The sequence below is a fragment of the Mytilus galloprovincialis genome, chromosome 7 (genome assembly GCF_965363235.1).
Source record: "Mytilus galloprovincialis chromosome 7, xbMytGall1.hap1.1, whole genome shotgun sequence".
In the NCBI taxonomy this organism is placed as follows: Eukaryota; Metazoa; Mollusca; class Bivalvia; order Mytilida; family Mytilidae; genus Mytilus; species Mytilus galloprovincialis.
In genome coordinates this window covers 80,518,652-80,539,475 of record NC_134844.1, presented here as the reverse complement: position 1 = coordinate 80,539,475, position 20,824 = coordinate 80,518,652, and positions in this window count along the sequence as shown.

The following is a 20,824-nucleotide window of genomic DNA, read 5'->3' as shown; positions in this document are numbered from 1 at the left end:
GTTTCAGAGATAGAAGCAAAAATCTATAGTTTACCCTTTGTTCTATTTTTAGCCATGGCGGCCATCTTGGTTGGTTGGAAGGGTCACGCCACACATTTTTAAAACTAGATACCCCAATGATAATTGAGGCCAAGTTGATTAATTTGGCCCAGTAGTTTCAGAGAAGATTTTTGTAAAAGTTTATTGTCGACGGACACCAACATGACCAAGTGATGAGAAAAGCTCACTTGACCTTTCAGGTCAGGTGAGCTAAAAAAAAAGTGTAATTCGTTTGCATTCTACACTCTACATGAACTGGTTGATGGAGTGATGTTTCTTTGCAATTTTATTAAGGAAGTTCTGGTACATTTTTACAGCACTTTTAAATACTGCTAACACTCAACGTCAGATTTAGCTGATCTTTAATTTCTTGGGGGTATATTGTCAATATAATATTGAAGCTGCTGTCTAGAATTCTGCCAGATAACCCTAATACTAATCACTATTACAGGTTGTTTTCTCCAATATTGCCGCCAACAGGACTCTACATACACTATAAAGAAGTATCAGACTTCCTTCAAAAATAAGGTATGGTATGATTGCCAATGAGAGAACTCTCCCTAAAAGATGAAGTGACAGAAACATTAACAGCTATAGATCACAATACGGCCTTCAACATTAAGCAAAGCCCATACTGCATAGCTATAAAAGGCTCCAAGTTGAATGTGACAAATATAAAACAATTCTTACGAGAAAACTAATGGCATGATTTATGTACAAAATAATGAAAAAAACAAATATGTTACTCAGCAACAAACGACAACCACTGAAATACAGGGACCTGACATGGGCCAGGCACATACAGAATGTTGATAGGTTAAACTTTTTTGAAAGCTCCAACCCTCCCATTAACCACAGGGAGTGTTTAAATAGTTCACTTAAGAATTAACTATAACCAGATGATCCGCCAGGCGCAGCTTTATACGACCGCATAGGTTGAACCCTGAACGGTTGGGGCAAGTATGGACACAACATTCAAGCTGGATTCAGCTCTAAATTTGGATTGTGATTAAATAGTTGACACAGCATAGGTTTTGGACACAGAATGAATGTGGTCTAATGAACTTAAAATATTTTTTTTGTCTTTGAGCAATCATTATGCTGTTGAATATTAATCCTCTCCAAAAAATGTTTGAAGAAATTTTCTTTTTATTTATGAAATCTGAAATGAGAAAAATTAAACCCCCCCCCCCCCCACCATTTTTTTTTCACATCCCCCTTTCCCTTTTTTCAAAACTGATCTCGATTCAAATTTCTAATGGAGTTTGCAACAATAACTACTCATTTAAATACATACATGATTAAATTCAGCATATCAAAAAAGCCAAAGAATTCAATTTTTATTAAAATCAAACTTAGTTTAATTTTGGACCCTTTATTATTTAATGTAGACCAATTTGAAAACGGGACTAAAAATTAAGAATCTACATACACAGTTAGATTTGGCATATCAAAAAACCCCAATTATTCAATTTTTGATGAAATCAAACAAAGTTTAATTTTGGACCCCAATTTGGACCAACTTGAAAACTGGGCCAATAATCAAAACTCTAAGTACATTTTTAGATTCAGCATATCAAAGAACCCCAAGGATTCAATTTTTGTTAAAATCAAACTAAGTTTAATTTTGGACCCTTTGGACCTTAATGTAGACCAATTGGAAAACGGGACAAAAAATTAAGAATCTACATACACAGTTAGATCCGGCATATCAAAGAACCCCAATTATTCAATTTTTGATGAAATCAAACAAAGTTCAATTTTGGACCCTTTGGGCCCCTTATTCCTAAAAACCTGTTGGGACCAAAACTCCCAAAATCAAACCCAACCTTCCTTTTATGGTCATAAACCTTGAGTTTAAATTTCATTGATTTCTATTTACTTATACTAAAGTTATTGTGCGAAAACCAAGAATAATGCTTACTTGGGCCCCTTTTTGGCCCCTAATTCCTAAACTGTTCAGACCTCAACTCCCAAAATCAATCCCAACCTTCCTTTTGTGGTCATAAACCTTGTGTCAAAATTTCATAGATTTCTTTTTACTTAAACTAAAGTTATAGTGCGAAAACCAAGAAAATGCTTATTTGGGCCCTTTTTGGCCCCTAATTCCTAAAATTTTGGGACCAAAACTCCCAAAATCAATCCCAACCTTCCTTTATTTAAACCTTGTCTTAAAATTTCATAGATTTCTATTCACTTTTACTAAAGTTAGAGTGCGAAAACTAAAAGTATTCGGACGACGACGACAACGACTACGCAGGACGACGACGCCAACGTGATAGCAATATACAACGAAAAATTAAAATTTTTGCGGTCGTATAAAAATGAGTAGGAAAAGGCTTATATCTTATCAGATGGATTCAGAAATACATCTTACAAAACTTGACACAGAGCTGACTTATACTTCACCACAACAAAGACAGATCTGAACGTACTCGCAGTTACTGACAGCTAGTTAAAAAAAAATTTAAATATGCACCGAAGTGACAAGTCTAAATTTTATCATGACTATATTATATTCCATGTTTGATGTTACTTCAATAGTACATACTAAAAAATTCAGAATTGTTTGCGAAAATGCGACAGAGTTTAAATAGCAATAATTTGAACTCTTATTTTGAAAATTTTTATATGAGGCAAACAGGATTTTTCTCAATATTGCAAAAAATTAGCATCACATTTCTGTCTAAAATGACAAAATCAATACACCATATTTCTTAGTTTACTTTGTCATGTATGTGCAAAATAGAATATATAAATATTATCATTTGTTCATCTTTTCCATCATATATTTTTATAAGATAAGTTGATGAGGTACCTATAATTACAAACTTCAACATACAAATGTACTATAAAAACAAATTAATCACTACCAAAACAATTCCCAATTGTCCCACATTTTAACAAAATTTCTACTTTATTACCTGTAATTTCAAAAAGTGGGACAATCGGGAAGACACCTCAAGAACTAGGGGTGATCTTAGGTATTGGACATGTTGGAAGGGGTAATTACAACCTGCTTCACACATTGTCACATGTGGCACATGTCATATTGCTCATGTTAGAACAAACCCAGTAACAAGTCTTGTTCATTCTTGACATTTATGGAAAGTACTACTTATGCAATAGTTATAATTATATGTATATATCATCCCAATTGTTCCCAATTGTCCCACATTTTAACAAAATTGTTCCCAATTGTCCCACATTTTAACAAAATTATGGCGTTCATTATCACTGGACTAGTATATATTTGTTTAGGGGCCAGCTGAAGGACGCCTCCGGGTGCGGGAATTTCTCGCTTCATTGAAGACCTGTTGGTGACCCTCTGCTATTGTTTTTTATTTGGTCGGGTTGTTGTCTCTTTGACACATTCCCCATTTCCATTCTCAATTTTATCATGTATATATAAAATCTGTTGTAAAACTTGCCTTCATTATGTATGGCATTTGCAGCACCTTTTGAAACTTTCAACTTTTGAGATTCTGCATCTGCATAATGTTTCAGTGTTATATCTGAAATATATAAATAATATTATGCATGTTATGCAAATAATGTATAATATATACAAATCAAATGTGACTTACATTCAAATGGAATTCGCATTCAAAAGACATAAACACATGACAATTGCAAAGATCCACAGAAATCATTTTTTCTTTAACTATATGGTACCTGTGATTAAAGTGTAAAAATTAACTCACCAAATTAAAAGAAGTTTTGGTATGAGCATGATGCCATTGATAAGCAGATGATGTCTTGTTCATGTCTTTTTGTATTGGTCATGTTGGTATGAGCATGATGAGCAGATGATAACTTATTCATGTCTTGAGCAGATGATACTGTATCTTATTCATTTTATCTTATTCATTTTTTGAGCAGATGATATCTTATTCATGTCTTTTTGTTTTGGTTATGAGCATGCTGAGCAGATGACATCTTATTCATGTGTTGAGCAGATGAAATCTTATTCATGTCTTGAGCAGATGATATCTTATCCATGTCTTTTTGTATTAGTTATGAGCATGATGAGCAGATGAAATCTTATTCATGTGTTGAGCAGATGATATCTTATTCATATCTTTTTGTATTGGTTATGAGCATGATGAGCAGATAATATCTTATTCATGTCATTTCAAGTGTTTACAAGTTAGTAGATTATAATCAGAACAAGCTTTCAGTAACTCTTGAAGAGTTAAAAAAAAAAAAAAAACAATCTGAGAAATTAAACCCTTTTCAACCAGTGAACCAGTCTGCACCAAAATCTTTTTCTGATCACTTACAAGTCCAAAGACCAATCATGCCAATATTCCAATACTTTTCTGACAGTGTCTTAAACAAAGTTTTACAAAAGCTAACTAGACAGAATATGATTTTACTTTTCTGGGGCATATATAGAACTATAATGGTAATAGTGCAGACTACCATGACTACTTTAGTACTTTTACTGTATGTTCTCATGTTGCACTGTCATGCCACTGTGGCATGTTTAATCATAGATGCGTGGTTTTTTATTAGTTGTTTTAAAGGCTTTGAACAAGCTGTCAGTAACTGTGAATACTCTCAAATCAGTACTTAGTATACAAGTACCCTTCAATGTCCACTCTGTGTTTTTCTATTTCTATTTGTATGATACTATTCATCTGATGAGTTAATATAAAAAGAGGATGTGGTATGATTGCCAATGAGACAACTCTCCACAAGAGACAAAATGTAACAGAAATTAACAACTATAGATCACCTTATCATGCTTATGGGCTTCAACAAAGCCCTTTTTTAACTGATTTTTATAGTTTGTTCTTATGTGGGAATTTAAATTTTAGCAAAGCCAAACCAGTTTGACCCAGTCCTGCACCATTCTTTATGAATCTTCCCTTAGTCAAGAACATGTTATTCATTGTTGTACAAATGTAACTGTTTCTTGATTTTCAAAAATGTAGCTTTTAGTTTTCACTGATGAATTGTTTCATACATTGTATATTGTCATGCTGGGGCTTTTTCATACTGTATTATGCATGTTACATACAAAAATGTACATATACATGTAGCTTACTGAAATTCATAAGCTATACTTATACAAATGATGCATTGCAAGTCATTTTTATTTGCAAATGTACAAATGTATATAATACAATAACATGTTACATAAATGTACATTTGTATTTACATTTCATGCAATTGTAAGATTTTAATTGTCATAATAAGTCTCAAGAAATGAATAAACTCCCTATTATCCTATAATCTTCTTCAAAATTTTAATTTTACAGCGCAAGATCTGAATGAATATCCAGTGGCATATCCAGGAATTTTCGTAAGTGGGGGCCCGCTCCAGTCATGCTTCCCTATATAAGCAACCAATTTATTTCCCAAAAAGGGGGGCCCCCTAAATCCGCCTCTGATATTTAAGATATGTAACTTTACCTCTAAAATACATTTTGTATATGTTCCTGGTGTACACTAGTATTGAACAATAAATACAAACACTTATATTAATAATAATAATTATATTGTACCTTGTTATGTCATGTATGTCATGTATGAGACAAATAATCTGGACACAATGACACAGTGTAGGCGTACAATCAATAATTGTTCAATACGGCTTTTTAAAAATAGTTCTTACAATCGGTTGCGAAATCACAACAAATCTTGTATAATTTCTGAAGCATTTTCTGGTGATATCGCAATCGACCAAATTGAGATTTACCTGACTGGGAACTTGTGTAGCATTTTTTCATGGACGAATGTTTTAATCTGGGCATATTTCTTCATAATATCAAAAACTTTACAATGTTTGACTCAGCAAAAGCTGAAATTAAAAACTATAAATAAAATACAAAATACAAAATAAAAGGAACCGGATGTTCCGAAGCACTTATAAAAAACAAGTTGGTAACGGAGTGATTACGAAAAGTTTCGGAAAATGTTGTTAAAAGTCTTGCCGATCAGTCAGTCCTTCCTTTAATTAAATGATCTTTTACAACAAATGGAAGTTTTTAACGACGTTGACTGGCTATACAGCCCTTGAACGGTCGGTGAATGATCTTTTATATTAACGTTTCCATGTATATAATATTATGGTCCAATCCAGCGGACAGGATTTTATCATATGATTAAAATATTCTTTTTGATAATTTAAGAACAAATGGAGGAATTAAAATGAATATCAGACTTTTGGTTTTCTTCTGTCACCATTGTGTTTTTCAATACCGGATAATTTTATAAAAAAAAAAACATTTCCGTAAATATCATTTTTTACAATATCTTGTACCAGGTTTTCTAAAGGCGCCTAGAGATTCATCTAATAGGTTGTTATGGGCTTCAATTTATAATTTTGTCCTCAATAATTTTACACAATAAACCATATACACTGGAAGTTAAAGTTATGCCCCTGTAATTTGACAAATCATGAACGGTCACCGAATCTTCTTTGTGAATTAATTTTACTACTCATGATACCTTTATGTGTTACTTTTACTTTTCTACATTGGCTAGAGGTATAGGGGGAGGGTTGAGATCTCACAAACATGTTTAACCCCGCCGCATTTTTGCGCCTGTCCCAAGTCAGTAGCCTCTGGCCTTTGTTAGTCTTGTATTATTTTAATTTTAGTTTCTTGTGTACAATGTGGAAATTAGTATGGCGTTCATTATCACTGGACTGGTATATATTTGTTTAGGGGCCAGCTGAAGGACGCCTCCGGGTGAGGGAATTTCTCGCTACATTGAAGACCTGTTGGTGACCCTCTACTGTTGTTTTTTATTTGGTCGGGTTGTTGTCTCTTTGACACATTCCCCATTTCCATTCTCAATTTTATACTATATATTTAGATTATCAGATTATTACATGGCATTTTTCATATCGAATGTATTATCAGCCCTAGGTTCAATATCAGCCCAAGAGCCGCATGCTTCAACAGAAGAGAAAAATAACAGATTCAGATATTGATCTTTTTACGTGCGGGTTCCCGAAAAGAAGTTCAAAGAGTAAAAAGTCCACGGACGTCAGACCCAAAATTTGATACATTCAATATGAAACCCAACACATTTTAATATGGACAAATCGACAAAGAAATAATTCAACAATATAAAAATTGTTTGGAAAAGTCAACTTTTTTAAAGTTGATTTCTAATTGTGTTTCAGAAAAACTTAAAAAATGCCTATATTTAATATTTTTATTTTTTTTTATTTTACTATTTTACACAATATACTTTCCAGTATTCAAATAATTGTTTTGTACACTACTCTGTAATGTTTTTCACTGAAAACGTAGCGTTGAGGTGAATTGCCGGAATTTGCCGAGTATCACCGGAATGCCATGTGATAACGTTACGGAAAGGCATGTGATAACCATCGAAGCATGTGATAAACTTTTCATATCAGCCCGCTAAGCACCAATCGAAAAATATGGAATATACTTTAATTTAATGCTATTATCATACGGTAAAAATCATATGTTATTTAGTTTAAGTATATGATAAATATGTATAGATTATTACATGGCATTTTTCATATCAGACCCTTTATCGGCCCAAGGTTATGATATCAGCCCAAGAGCTGCAGGCTCGAGGGCTAATATCATGAACGAGGGCCGATAAAGCGGGGTCTAATATGAAAAATGACATGTAATTATCTTTTTATCATATACTTCAGCAGAAGAAATACAGACAAGAATCATTAAAATTTAATTTTGTTTGTCTTTGCATTTTCAGATAATATTTACAGACAACCAAAAAAAATCTAAAACTTTAATTGTTTTTATTGCATGCTATTACAAGCATTTATTTATCTTTTCGCAACAATTACCATGTTCTTCCTTAATATTGTCAACTCATTTATGTCTTTCAAAACAAGTTTAACTTAATTCATTTTTGCTCCTCAACCATTTTGGGAAAAGTCTTATCACTTGCCGTTTTCCGCGTTCTGTTGTCGTTTTCAAACAAATTTCCGGAAATGCACGAAGTTACATGTGATAAACGTTACGGAAATTAACGGAAATCATGTGATAACATACCGGAAGCAGTCAATAAAGGTACCTTTATCAGCCCGCTATTGGAATTCCAAGGAATCTGGTCAATAAAACTAGTAATCCTTTCATAGCCTTTTGATATTTTCAAATGTTATTGAACTGTAAAATTTTAGTAATATTTTATACAAGTATATGATAAATATATGTATTATATATGTGTAATTCAGTTTGATATCGTTACATATGCCATGTAACTATGGCGTATCATAAGGGTCAAAGGTATATTTTGTTGCAAAAGATGTATCGTCAATTGCAAATGCTATACTAAATACTGCAAATGCTATATAATTAGTGCAAATGCTATATAATTAGTGCAAATGCTATAATAAATACTGTAAATGCTGTAATTATTATAGCAAAATGTATTTTACCTTTATTTGTAGCAAATGCTATATACTTACGTATCAAAAGGCTCAAAAGTATATAATGTTGCATTTGGACTAATGAGTATAGCATTTGCACTAATAGTTTTAGCATTTGCCATCATAAATGTATCATTTGGACTAATAAGTATAGCATTTGCACTAATAGTTATAGCATTTGCACTTAAAGTAATAGCATTTGCACTAATAGTTAAAGCATTTGCACTAATTAAAATACCATTTGCACTAATTCAGTTACCATTTGCAGTTATAAATATAACATTTGCAATAGTTTAAATTATTTAAATTTTCAAGAATTATGGAAACGCCTTGTTATTTCTTTTTATTTGAGTCTCCACCCATTTCTAAAATTATCTCAACCTCTTTTAATTACATGTACATGCTTGACATGGCAGAATAAGAACTCTTCTGACATTATTCCTGTAAACTTGGTAAACTTCTACAACATGTGCAGACGGTTTTTCGTTAATGGCGTATACCAATAATTTGCCCGGATTTCTGAGCGTACTAGTATTTGAAAACATTGTTTATGGCAAAGAACGTTCTTTAGACAATGACGATGCTTCCTTTAATTTTATGAATGTTGCATTGAACCGGATGAATGCATTGTAAACAAAATTTTCAAAACATCTTTTCGAGCAAGTAAAATACATACAAACTACTCATTGAAGTATTATTACTACGAAAAGGAGTTATAACAGCTAGAATTTTTAAATCAAAAGGTCTATAGTAGGGGGTTAAATATGGGGGATTTTTTTTTAATTTAACGTCCATAGTAGGGGGTTCAATGTAAAATGGGGCAGCCCTGTTATTCCCACGCCCCATAAGTCCGATACACCATTGGTCCGACAGCCCATTAGTGCGACACCCCAATAGTCTGACATGGAATAATTGAACAATATTTTATATAAATAATCTTTATTTCAAGAGCATAACCCCATTAGTTAAGAACTAATCCCTTAAAATTATCATAACATATTCATACAGTAGTTAAGATATCAAAATTTAGCTTAATGTCCAGTGGCAAATATTACATGCATGCTCAGGTCGAAAACAATGTAACAATAAATATATTAGGTAGGTACTGTAACAGATGTTATCCGCGATGAAAAAATGTCAATAAAAACTTGGACTGCGACTGGACACCGACTCAGAATATTGAATATGGACAGGAAATTGCCTTGCAACGGGCTCAGACAAAAACCACCGACAGCCCCTCAAGGAGTTGTTGCAATGGTTCTTCATGAACCTGCAGAGAGCGTGTTACTCTCTATATACACAATGCATCGGATAACACGTCACCACTCTGCATGACATTTGTTGCATCCCGCACAACCAAACAGAAGTCCAATTTGGCAAGGGTTAACTGCCATTCGGAAGAAGACCAAAGTGATCATATTTCAATACCCACTTGCATTGTAAATATATGTTAAAATCACTTGACCTTGTCCATCGAATTACTTAGAACGGATAATGCAATTTATCAAGGTTGGTTGGTAGATATGTATGACATGTATTAGTGAAAAAAGTGGGATATATTTACCCAAACAACATGATTTAGAATAATTGAGTACTTTGTGAATCAATGGTTGTCGTTCATAAGTGTTTCTCGTTTTTGGTTTTTATATAGATTAGACTGTTGGTTTTACACTAGTAATTTTGGCCGCCCTTTATAGCTTGCTGTTCGGTGTGAACGAAGGCTCCGTGCTGAAGGCCGTCCCTTGGTCTATGAATGTTTACTTTTATAATTTGGTACTTGTATGGAGAGTTGTCTCAATGGCACTCATATCCCATTTTCCTATATCTATTTGTGAAGTTTTGTCGAATAACTAACATGAAGAAACGCAGCTATATATCTCTTCCAAATATGTAGATTTAATATCAAAAGCAATGTCTACCTAAATAAAATATATGAATGGTTAGCACTGATTTTTATATTTAAGTAGTGTCTCCTTCATGACAGGCTTGATTTACCTGATAATGGTTTACTTTTACAAAGTGTGACTTGAATGGAGAGTTGTCTCATTGACACTCATACCACATCTTCTTATATATATTGATCACGGTAAAACCCAATATTGAATGTACGACTGTTATTTTCAGTGTTTGGTACAGGTTCACTGTCACTGGGCACAACAGTTCAACATAGAACCCTATGCGGAAAATCAGAAAACTCTTTTTGTCAGAAAACACTTTCAAAGATCCAAACGTACACTATTCACACTGATCTGTGTCCACACTTGTTTGTATAGAAAAATTGTCACCGATTTAAAATTTCACTATCGATGTCACAATTTAAACTTAAACTCGCCAATTTTTTAGTGTATTATCAATTAACAATTCGATAGCTCTCTGTTTGTCGCCGAGACCTAATCATGTGAACATCACATAAACAACACGACGGGTGCCACACAGGGGCGGATCCAGCCATTTTAGCAAGGGGGGTCCCAACCCAGGAGAAAGGGAGAGGGTTCCAACTATGTGTCCCCATTCAAATACATTGATCGTCCAAAAAAAAGGGGGGTTCCAACTCCCGAAACCCTCACCCTGGATCCGCCACTGCCACATGTGGAGCAGGATCTGCTTACCCTTCCGGAGCACATGAGATCACCCCTAGTTTTTAGTGGGGTTCGTGTTGTTTATTCTTTAGTTTTCTGTGTTGTGTCATGTGTACTATTGTTTGTCTGTTTGTCTTTTTCATTTTTAGTCATGGCGTTGTCAGTTTATTTTAGATTTATGAGTTTGACTGTCCCTTTGGTATATTTCGTCCCTCTTTTATTTTTTATGATGAGAGACATCTCCACATCTGATGACATTTATCCTTCTTGGTACAACGTGTTCCCATATAGATCACTTTTTGTATGTTTACCAAAACTTGCAAGGTTCTCGAGTCATGGTATTTCTTTAATAGTAATATACCAGATAGGTGATATGGTATTATCTGTTCTGTGATATACTTATAAACAAGAGTAGTTCAAATACCATGTCAACGATTCTAGGAAGGAGGGCCTGGATTATGGGGGGGGGGGGGGGTCATACATTTCTGTATACTTTAATTTGTATGTATATTTTAGCATCTTACTATACGCTTTTCTTTATTTCTTGGTCCTTTTTTACTCTATTCTGTATATGTTCGCCCGTTATTCTCTGTTCTGTAAACCTCATCCACGCCCTCACGAAGTAAATTTTCTATTACTGTAGTTATTAATCTTTGTCGGACCATTGGAGTGTCGGACTAATGGGGTGTCGGAATATCGGGGCGACCCCCGTATCATTCTGACGCGCCATTACTGCAACAGACCATTATTCCAAAAACCCTTTATTCCGACAGCTCATCCCTCTCTCTCTGGAGAGAAGGGGAGTAACCCTTGGCTAGCGAAGATGGTTTCATAAGTTTATGGTTTAATTTTTCTCTTAAAAGACCAACTCTGTTCTCAATAATATATATGGTTGTCCGTTTAGATTCCGATTCTTCTCATGCGGGATATTTATTTCAGTATATTGGAGTCGATACACATACTTATTGCAACTGCTCATTTATTCTTGTTCTTCTTTCGTTGTTTGTGTGTCCACTGTCCTTCTGTGGTGTTCTAGTTCGCTGTTTTCTTTTTATCTTGATCTGTTTTATTTTTACTAGATCTTCGGTTTCTCCCTTTTTCAAGGGATTGATTCACAATTATTAACTACACAAATAAAAATATAAGAGTTGGATAACCTTATGTACCCGCCTTCCTTGGTCGCAACACTTTCTACCCCTTGTGCATGTTTCACTCATCTGAGTTTTATCTAATTTTGTAGCGAAAAATGAGAAAATCAAATGACAAATTTAAACCCAGGTCCTTAAAAAATAAGATGACAAATAGGACGAAATATGTGCTCCAAAAACAATTCCAGATTCTATCAATTAATTAAGACACCCAACCGTGCGATTTGATGAATATCGTGGTGACCAATCAGACATAGATGATGACTCAATATATGGGTTCCGATTTTATATCGCGAGCTTATTTTAAAATACCGAAAACATGCTACTTTTATACTGGTTGGGGAAGGGGCAAGACTGATTAATTATAATAAAACAAGTTACGAAAAACAAATATGACAGGCATGAACCAACGACAACCACTTTAATAACTACCAGCTACACTGACTTGGGACAGGCACATTAAAAATGTTAATGGTTAAATATTTGAAAGCACCAACCCTCCGCAAACCTTGGACAATGGTGTAACAGCACAACATCCTGAAAAAAACTATATCAATAATGTATCCATAGTACACGGATGCCGAAATCGCACTATCACTTTCAACTAAATAAAAAAAACTACCTTGACCAAAAACTTAAACCTGAAGCGGGACAGACGGAAGGACGGACGGACGGAGGGGCGGACAGAGGAGGGTATACATTACTGTAATGTTTACTATAGTGACAAACATTTTAAAACTTAAAAGAAACAAATATATATGACAATTACGAAGCGTTTTATTTTAAAAACACCATTTGAATAATTTTCAATTTATCTAGTACATAGTTAAGCAGAACAATTAGATATCAGGTTGAGGACATGGGTATCTTTTAAGTTGGATGTAGAAAATGCATAACCTCCGATTTTTGTTTTTTTTTTACCACGGACGGAAAACATATCAATCTATTAGTTCAGTAATTTTCGTGTCTGCCCTTCAGTTATGTGACTCAAGAAAAAATTCAAAAAAATAGGTAACAATTGTATCGAAAATAGAAAATTGAGTGCACCTTTTTATGTTAGGGCGTGTTTGAGTTTAATATTTTGTTTTGATATCGCACAAAGTAAGAATATTTCAATCATACATCGTCTCGCTTCAGATTCTATCATTTTTTATATCAAATCTACATGTTGACTTTATAACATAAAAAAAATCCACAGTACTAAAGAGTAGGTGTGTTCGAATAGCTAATTTTTTTTTACTAAAAGTACTTGACGACAGTTTTTCAAGTTGGATGATGAAAATGCATATCTTCGAAAAATTATATTTTTTTGTGTGTGATAACTAAGGTTTATAGTCTTCAACCACTAAAAAAAATCTAGTCTGCCCTTCCACGAAATATTTAATTAAATTTTTTTGAAATGTTTATGAATTTTCGAAAATTCCACCTGACAACCGATCAGACAATAGTTTTAAGTTGAATCAATGCAGACAAGATCATAAACTGATGCTAACTAGCTATAGTAGATACATTTGGGTTTTTTAAATACAACTGACATATAAGGATCGTAATGCAAAAGGTGCAATGTGGTTTAATTCATCGGTTTTCAAAAGCAAAAGCTAAATTGGCAGTGCGTCATCCCTACAATGGCTTCCATTTCTACGAATGAGAAAATGAACTGGCGTATAAATGGTGAGATAATTTTGACGAAGTAGAATCCTGACGGTTCTATCGTAGGTGGAACATACTTTCTATGTTCAGTGGACCGTGATATTGGGGTCAAAAATAAAGGAGACACATCTGACCCGAACAGTCTTATAGACCCATTACGCTATTTTCGTGTCTCGGTAAAACCTTCACAGCTGCTTTAAACGGAGGAATCATAGAATTATCTGATGAAATTGAACTAATACCATAATATACATTGTGTAAAAAAGAAGATGTGGTATGATTGCCAATGAGACAACTATCCACAAAAGACCAAAATGACACAGACATTAACAACTATCGGTCACCGTACGGCCTACAACAATGAGCAAAGCCCAAAGTGAAACCGCATAGTCAGCTATAATAGGCCCCGATAAGAAAATGTAAAACAATTCAAACGAGAAAACTTACGGCTTTATTTATGTAAAAAAATGAACGAAAAACAAATATGTAACACATAAACAAATGACAACCACTGAATTACAGGCTCCTGACTTGGGACAGGCACATACATAAATAATAAACATATTAGTTCTTGAGAAGTCATGACTGTAGAAAATTTAATCTTTGTGTCTTTAAAATTTTCCTATTTTAATGATTGTATATATCATGTATATGTACACTGCTGAATACACAATAATTTTGTCAGTTCAATGAGATCTAGTTTCTTCCATTCTAGATTTTATCTTGATCACCATTTTGAAATTATTGTAAATATACAATCCCCCTTATGAAAAAATATGGCTTCTTGCAAATATTTGCGGCAATGTTGCTGCAAATATTCATTTTTCGTATGAAAATTAGTTTTCTTGCAAACAGTTGCTGCAACATTGCCGCAACAAATTGCGGCAATATTGCGGCAAATGTTTGCGAGGAAATCAGTAGCTGTGATTGTTGCAGCAATATTGCGGCAAATTTATTACTGCAATGTTGCTGCAATATTGGAGGAAAATTAATTTCTTGCAATATTGCAGCAACATTGCAGCAAATCTTTCAACAATTTTTAGGTGAAAAATTAAGAATTAAAAACTAAGCATTTGTTTCACTTAAAGGGTCAATATAGATATAGGAAGATGTGGTGTGAGTGCCAATGAGACAACTCAGTATCCATCCAATAACAATTTATAAAAGTAAACCATTATAGGTCAATGTACAGCCTTCAACACGGATCCTTGGACAACACTGAACAACAAGCTATAAAGGGCCCAATCATTCCTAGTGTAAAACTAGTCCTTCTAGAAATTGCATGTTTTTCAAATTTCTTGATCAGCAATTAACATATGTATACAGTTTTACTATAGAATACATTTAACCTCATGCCAGTACTAGGTTGTTATTGCTTTTTTTAATCTTTTTTTTCATTGAACTATAACATAATTGGACAGGTCTTGTCTATTCTTTAAAATTTTAACTTTTGTGATTAGTTGTGTATATATAAGAAGTATATATTGTTGTCATTTGTTGATAGATGTCTTATTGACAGTCAAATCACAGATCTCTAAATTAATACCAAACTACTTTTATTAGAAGATTTCTTGTTTTAATTTAAGTAATGTACCTTCTAAAACATATAAACTTAAAAATATTTAAAAAATATCTCCTGTCTTACACAATTTTAATAATATTCATGTGCATTAATCTATTGTCTAATACTTTTGTCAACTCTATTAAGTTAAGAAGACTCTTTAAATATTACTATTTTGAACTGTAAGAGCATATGGTGGACATTCTACTCCATTGTACTTACCAAAAGATATTATCCAAATTATGTGTAAACACCAATCTTCCTAAATCCAAGAGTCATGTCAACTGAAGGCTATCATCTGCACTATCCAGTGTCAATAGAATTAATTTGAACTTTTGGATCTAAATCCATTGTAAAATTCATATTACTTTGTTCCTGATAGAAGACATCTTTTTTGTTGTATACATGTTCATGTCCAGTTCAAATTTTGAATATGTTGATCAAGGTTGTTAAGGGTATAGTGACAGTGTGATCCATTTGAAATTTGCCCCTTATCATAAATATCAATTACCTAAATCTTAAATATTTGTTATATATTATAATAAAAACAAGAATGTGTCCAAAGTACACGGATGCCCCACTCGCACTATCCCTTTCCATGGTCCATGGACCATGAAATTGGGTAATTATCTAATTTGGCATTAAAATTAGAAAGATCATATCATAAGCAACAAGTGTACTAAGTTTCAAGTTGATTGGACTTCAGCTTCATCAAAAACTACCTTGACCAAAAACTTTAACCTGAAACTCCCACTTTCATTTTCTATGTTCAGTGGACCGTGAATTTGGGGTCAAAAGTCTAATTTGGCTTAAAAATAAGAAAGATCATCTCATAAGCAACAAGTGTACTAAGTTTCGAGTTGATTGGACTTTAGCTTCATCAAAAACTACCTTGACCAAAAACTTTAACCTGGACGGACGAACGGAACCAAAGACGGACGGACGGACGGACGGAGCCACAGACCAGAAAACATAATGCCCCTCTACTATCGTAGGTGGGGCATAAAAAATAATTATATATATATATATATATATATATATATATATATATATATATATATATATATATATATATACGTCTGAGTCAGTGACAACCCTACAACAGATGTATCCATCGGATCGCCATCAATGATGGTGATACATGGCTGTGTACATAATGTATATACAACTCGTCTAAACATCAACCCAACAATGTTAGATCTGTAAATTTGCTTTCGCAAATTTTTGGTTCTTCCCTCGCCGGGATTCGAACCCATGCTACTGTGATATCGTGACACCAAATCGCCTGCACTGCAGCCGTCCCGCTAGACCACACGACCACCTGGGCTTTGCGAAAGCAAATTTACAGATCTAACATTGTTGGGTTGATGTTTAGACGAGTTGTATATACATTATGTACACAGCCATGTATCACCATCATTGATGGCGATCCGATGGATACATCTGTTGTAGGGTTGTCACTGACTCAGACGTACTTATAAATATAATTATTTTCTGTGACTGTATCTTTCATTAATTTGTAGGATCCTTTACTATAGATAATTTAGCTGATCTGTAACAATAACATCTTCATGCCTTATATATCATGTACTGCAGTACGCCGCTAGATTAAAACTGACGTGGAAAGGTAACACACGGCCAGCGAAAGTTCTTTTTTTGAGAGCCCAGGTGGTCGTGTGGTCTAGCGGGACGGCTGCAGTGCAGGCGATTTGGTGTCACGATATCACAGTAGCATGGGTTCGAATCCCGGCGAGGGAAGAACCAAAAATTTGCGAAAGCAAATTTACAGATCTAACATTGTTGGGTTGATGTTTAGACGAGTTATATATATATATATATATATATATATATATATATATATTTGTTTATCTTGTTATAATGGAAATATATACAAAGAAGAATTGCTCTTCCCTTAATTTGGCCTCAAACTCTGTGTGTACATTAATTTATGGTACTTCCTGTCTTTGCCACTACATAGAGATAAAGTCATGGAAACCAGATGGCATATTACATTTCTATCACCAGCTCATATTACTTATTGAGATGAGAAAGATAATTTGTGTATAAATAATTTTAAAATAATGATACTAGAAATTAAACAAAATACAATCTGCAGGTGAGGCTAAATTCATTTGATGGAAAATATTAGAATTAAAAATATTGTTCATAGAAAAATGTCACAAAAAAGTGACAAAAAATAGAACAAAAAATGATTATGACTCAATTATTTAGATTAAATTTTAAATACCAAAGTATACTTGAAATTCTTTCCTTACAAACTATCATATAAATGTGATGTACAGTTAAGGAATTCTTTATAAGCATAATGTTATTTGTAGATTTATTTAAAATGAATTATTCAAATATCCATTTATTTTCCGAGTAAAATAAAGTATGACGATAACAAATTTAGATTTCAGGAACTCAATTTTCGGCTCTCCCTTGACACCATCTGCGAGTATGGTCTTGAGGAAACGATTATAGTCCGTCGGAAGGGGACGATAAAATTATGGCTGACCTGTGATAAGAGAGAGCCATATCTCTTGCACGTTAAAGACACCCTTGTAGATTTCGAAAAAGAGTAGGCTAATGCCGCTATAAGGCAGCACTCGCACCCACAAAGTGGAAAGGGATTAATATAAGTTGCAAAACTTGTTTCCCAATACACTATAAATACATATGTTTAAACTAAACTAACAAATTTTGATAAATATAGTAATATCAATAACCAAATGTCCAAAGAACCGATATGTTGTGTTTTATTTGAACCTTAAAGCAAATAATCATATACAATATTTTAAAATGCTTGAAAAATTGGTTCAAACTATCATGTATTATGGAAGAATTGTTACAAATAGTTATTTCTTAAATGATAAAAGAAAAGGTTGTTGCAACTTTCTTGCAACATTGCAGCAAACTTGCTGCAATTTTCTTGCAAATGTAGCAGGAACAATTCTGCCTAAGATTCGGGGATGCGGACCACAGCTTATTCTAGTTTGTAAACTGATGTGTGCGGAAAACGACTGATGCCAAAAGTGATGCGCTATAATATATCTAAGTAAATGAAAACCAAAAACTGAAAACAATATATAATTTAATTAACAAAGTACAACTTTTATTATGTAAAGCTAAAAGTGTAGAAAAGGAGCATTCTATATTATTTCAAATTACCATGCTAAGCAGGCATGTAGCGAATGCACTAACCTAATGGATACTTGGTTGGAAAGCCTGGCTTTCCTTGGTTGGTCTGAATGTCAGTCCTGAGAGAATTCAAAATAAGAATCTAAAACTAGTTATATAAAATATTTAAATTTCTCACAGAAGGTAACCAAAGAATTTGCAACAAATATTAAACTTTACAATATAAATAAATATCTTTAACCAATGAATAAAAATAGCAATAGCTATGTAATTTAACAAATATATCCTTAATAAGCTTCATGTAAATTAATTAACAATGAAATACATCAAATATGAAATTTAGAGTTTTACCAAAGGGAACTAAAATTAACTAATAACTCTGTTACATTCCTCCCCCTAAGACAAACAATAAATTTCATAAATAAAGTCTGCACACTTAAATGTCTATCAAATCGATATAACTGCAATACATAGCACGCAAAATCCAAATGTCAGGATCAAACATCAAATCAAATATACATCAGTTAAAGTTGAATAACGAGACTGTTCAAGGAGACCGCAACACCAGTCTGATACCCTCCTCCTACGGGGCGCCGAATGGGACTCTTGTGGTTTTGTACAAAATTCAATTCTGTCATAACAAAATCATTTTTGTCTTACAAAACTATGTGCTACAGACTTGTTTTGTGAGAACTTCAATTTTGTGAGGACAAAATTCATTTGTGTAGACAAAATTAATTTTTGTCATGACAAAATTCATTTTTGTAGACAAAATTCATATTTGTCATGACAAAAGTCAATTTTGTCTAAAAGGTATGCAAATATAAACATATTTGCATACAAAATTGACTTTTGTTACCTGATATGGAAATTAAATCACAAAAGTCAATTGTGTGAGGTAAGACAATTAAACTTTTGTGAGACAAAATTGACTTTTGTGAGACAAAATTGATTTTTGTGAGACAAAATTCAATTTTGTCAATTTTGTTAATTTTGTTGAGACAAAAGTCAATTCTGTCAATTTTGTTGAGACAAAAATCAATTTTGTTGAGACAAAAATCAATTTTGTTGAGACAAAAATCAATTTTGTTGAGACAAAAGTCAATTTTGTTAATTTTGTTGAGACAAAAGTCAATTTTGTTAATTTTGTTGAGACAAAAGTCAATTTTGTTGAGACAAAAGTCAATTTTGTCAATTTTGTTGAGACAAAAGTAAATTTTGTGACGACAAAATTCATTTTTGTGACGACAAAATTGGTATTCGTGAGACAAAAATCAATTTTGTTGAGGCAAAATTCAATTTTGTCAATTTTGTTGAGACAAAAGTCAATTTTGTCAATTTTGTTGAGACAAAAGTCAATTTTGTCTCACAAAAGTCAATTTTGTCAATTTTGTTGAGACAAAAGTCAATTTTGTCAATTTTGTTGAGACAAAATTCAACTTTGTCAATTTTGTTGAGACAAAAGTCAATTTTGTCAATTTTGTTGAGACAAAATTCATTTTTGTCAATTTTGTGTAACAAAAGTCGATTTTGTATGCAAATTAGTTCACAGAAACCAAACTAAACTAATTTGAATACAAAATTGACTTTTGTCGCCCAATTTTCAAATTAGGTAACAAAATTCAAGTCTGTGTAACAAAAATGAATTTTGTCATGACAAAAGTGACTTTTGTCCGCTGAAAGATAATTTTGTATGACAAAATTTTAAATTTGTAGTATGATACAAATTTTGTTAAACTGAACTTATTTTTGTTGAGCAAAAGTCACTTTTGTCCGTACAAAATTGAATTTTGAGTACAAAACCACAAGAGTCCCATTCGGCGCCCCGTACCTCCTCCCTTCGAAAACAAATGTATATGAAATAACATTTGACGGTGAAATTTAACAAAAGTCCATCAACGTTCATCAGATTAAATGTCTTTCAAGCAAATGTAAAACTATCACTTTTAGATAAATGTCACTGTTTAACGCATACAGTAACACAAACAAACATCGGCATCAGTTTCAAAGGATAACGGACGCAACTTGAGGTCCTCTTTGTAAGTAGGCTTCAGAATCAGTGGAACGGCATATAGGATAAGGCACAGCTAACGGTTGAAATCCAACATGAAAAGTTATACCAGGCAATGTCCACCAATGTTGATCTCACAGTGGCACATCTGACGTGTACCACCGTGTTCTATCGTTGTTGATAACGGTAACACAGACGTTGCGCCACCGGAGATGGATCGGGTCCATCTATACGCAAGGGTCTCAAAATAAAGTTGGACGATGTCCATCTTTTGTGCAAGTTTCTAAAGAATGGATCAGATCCATC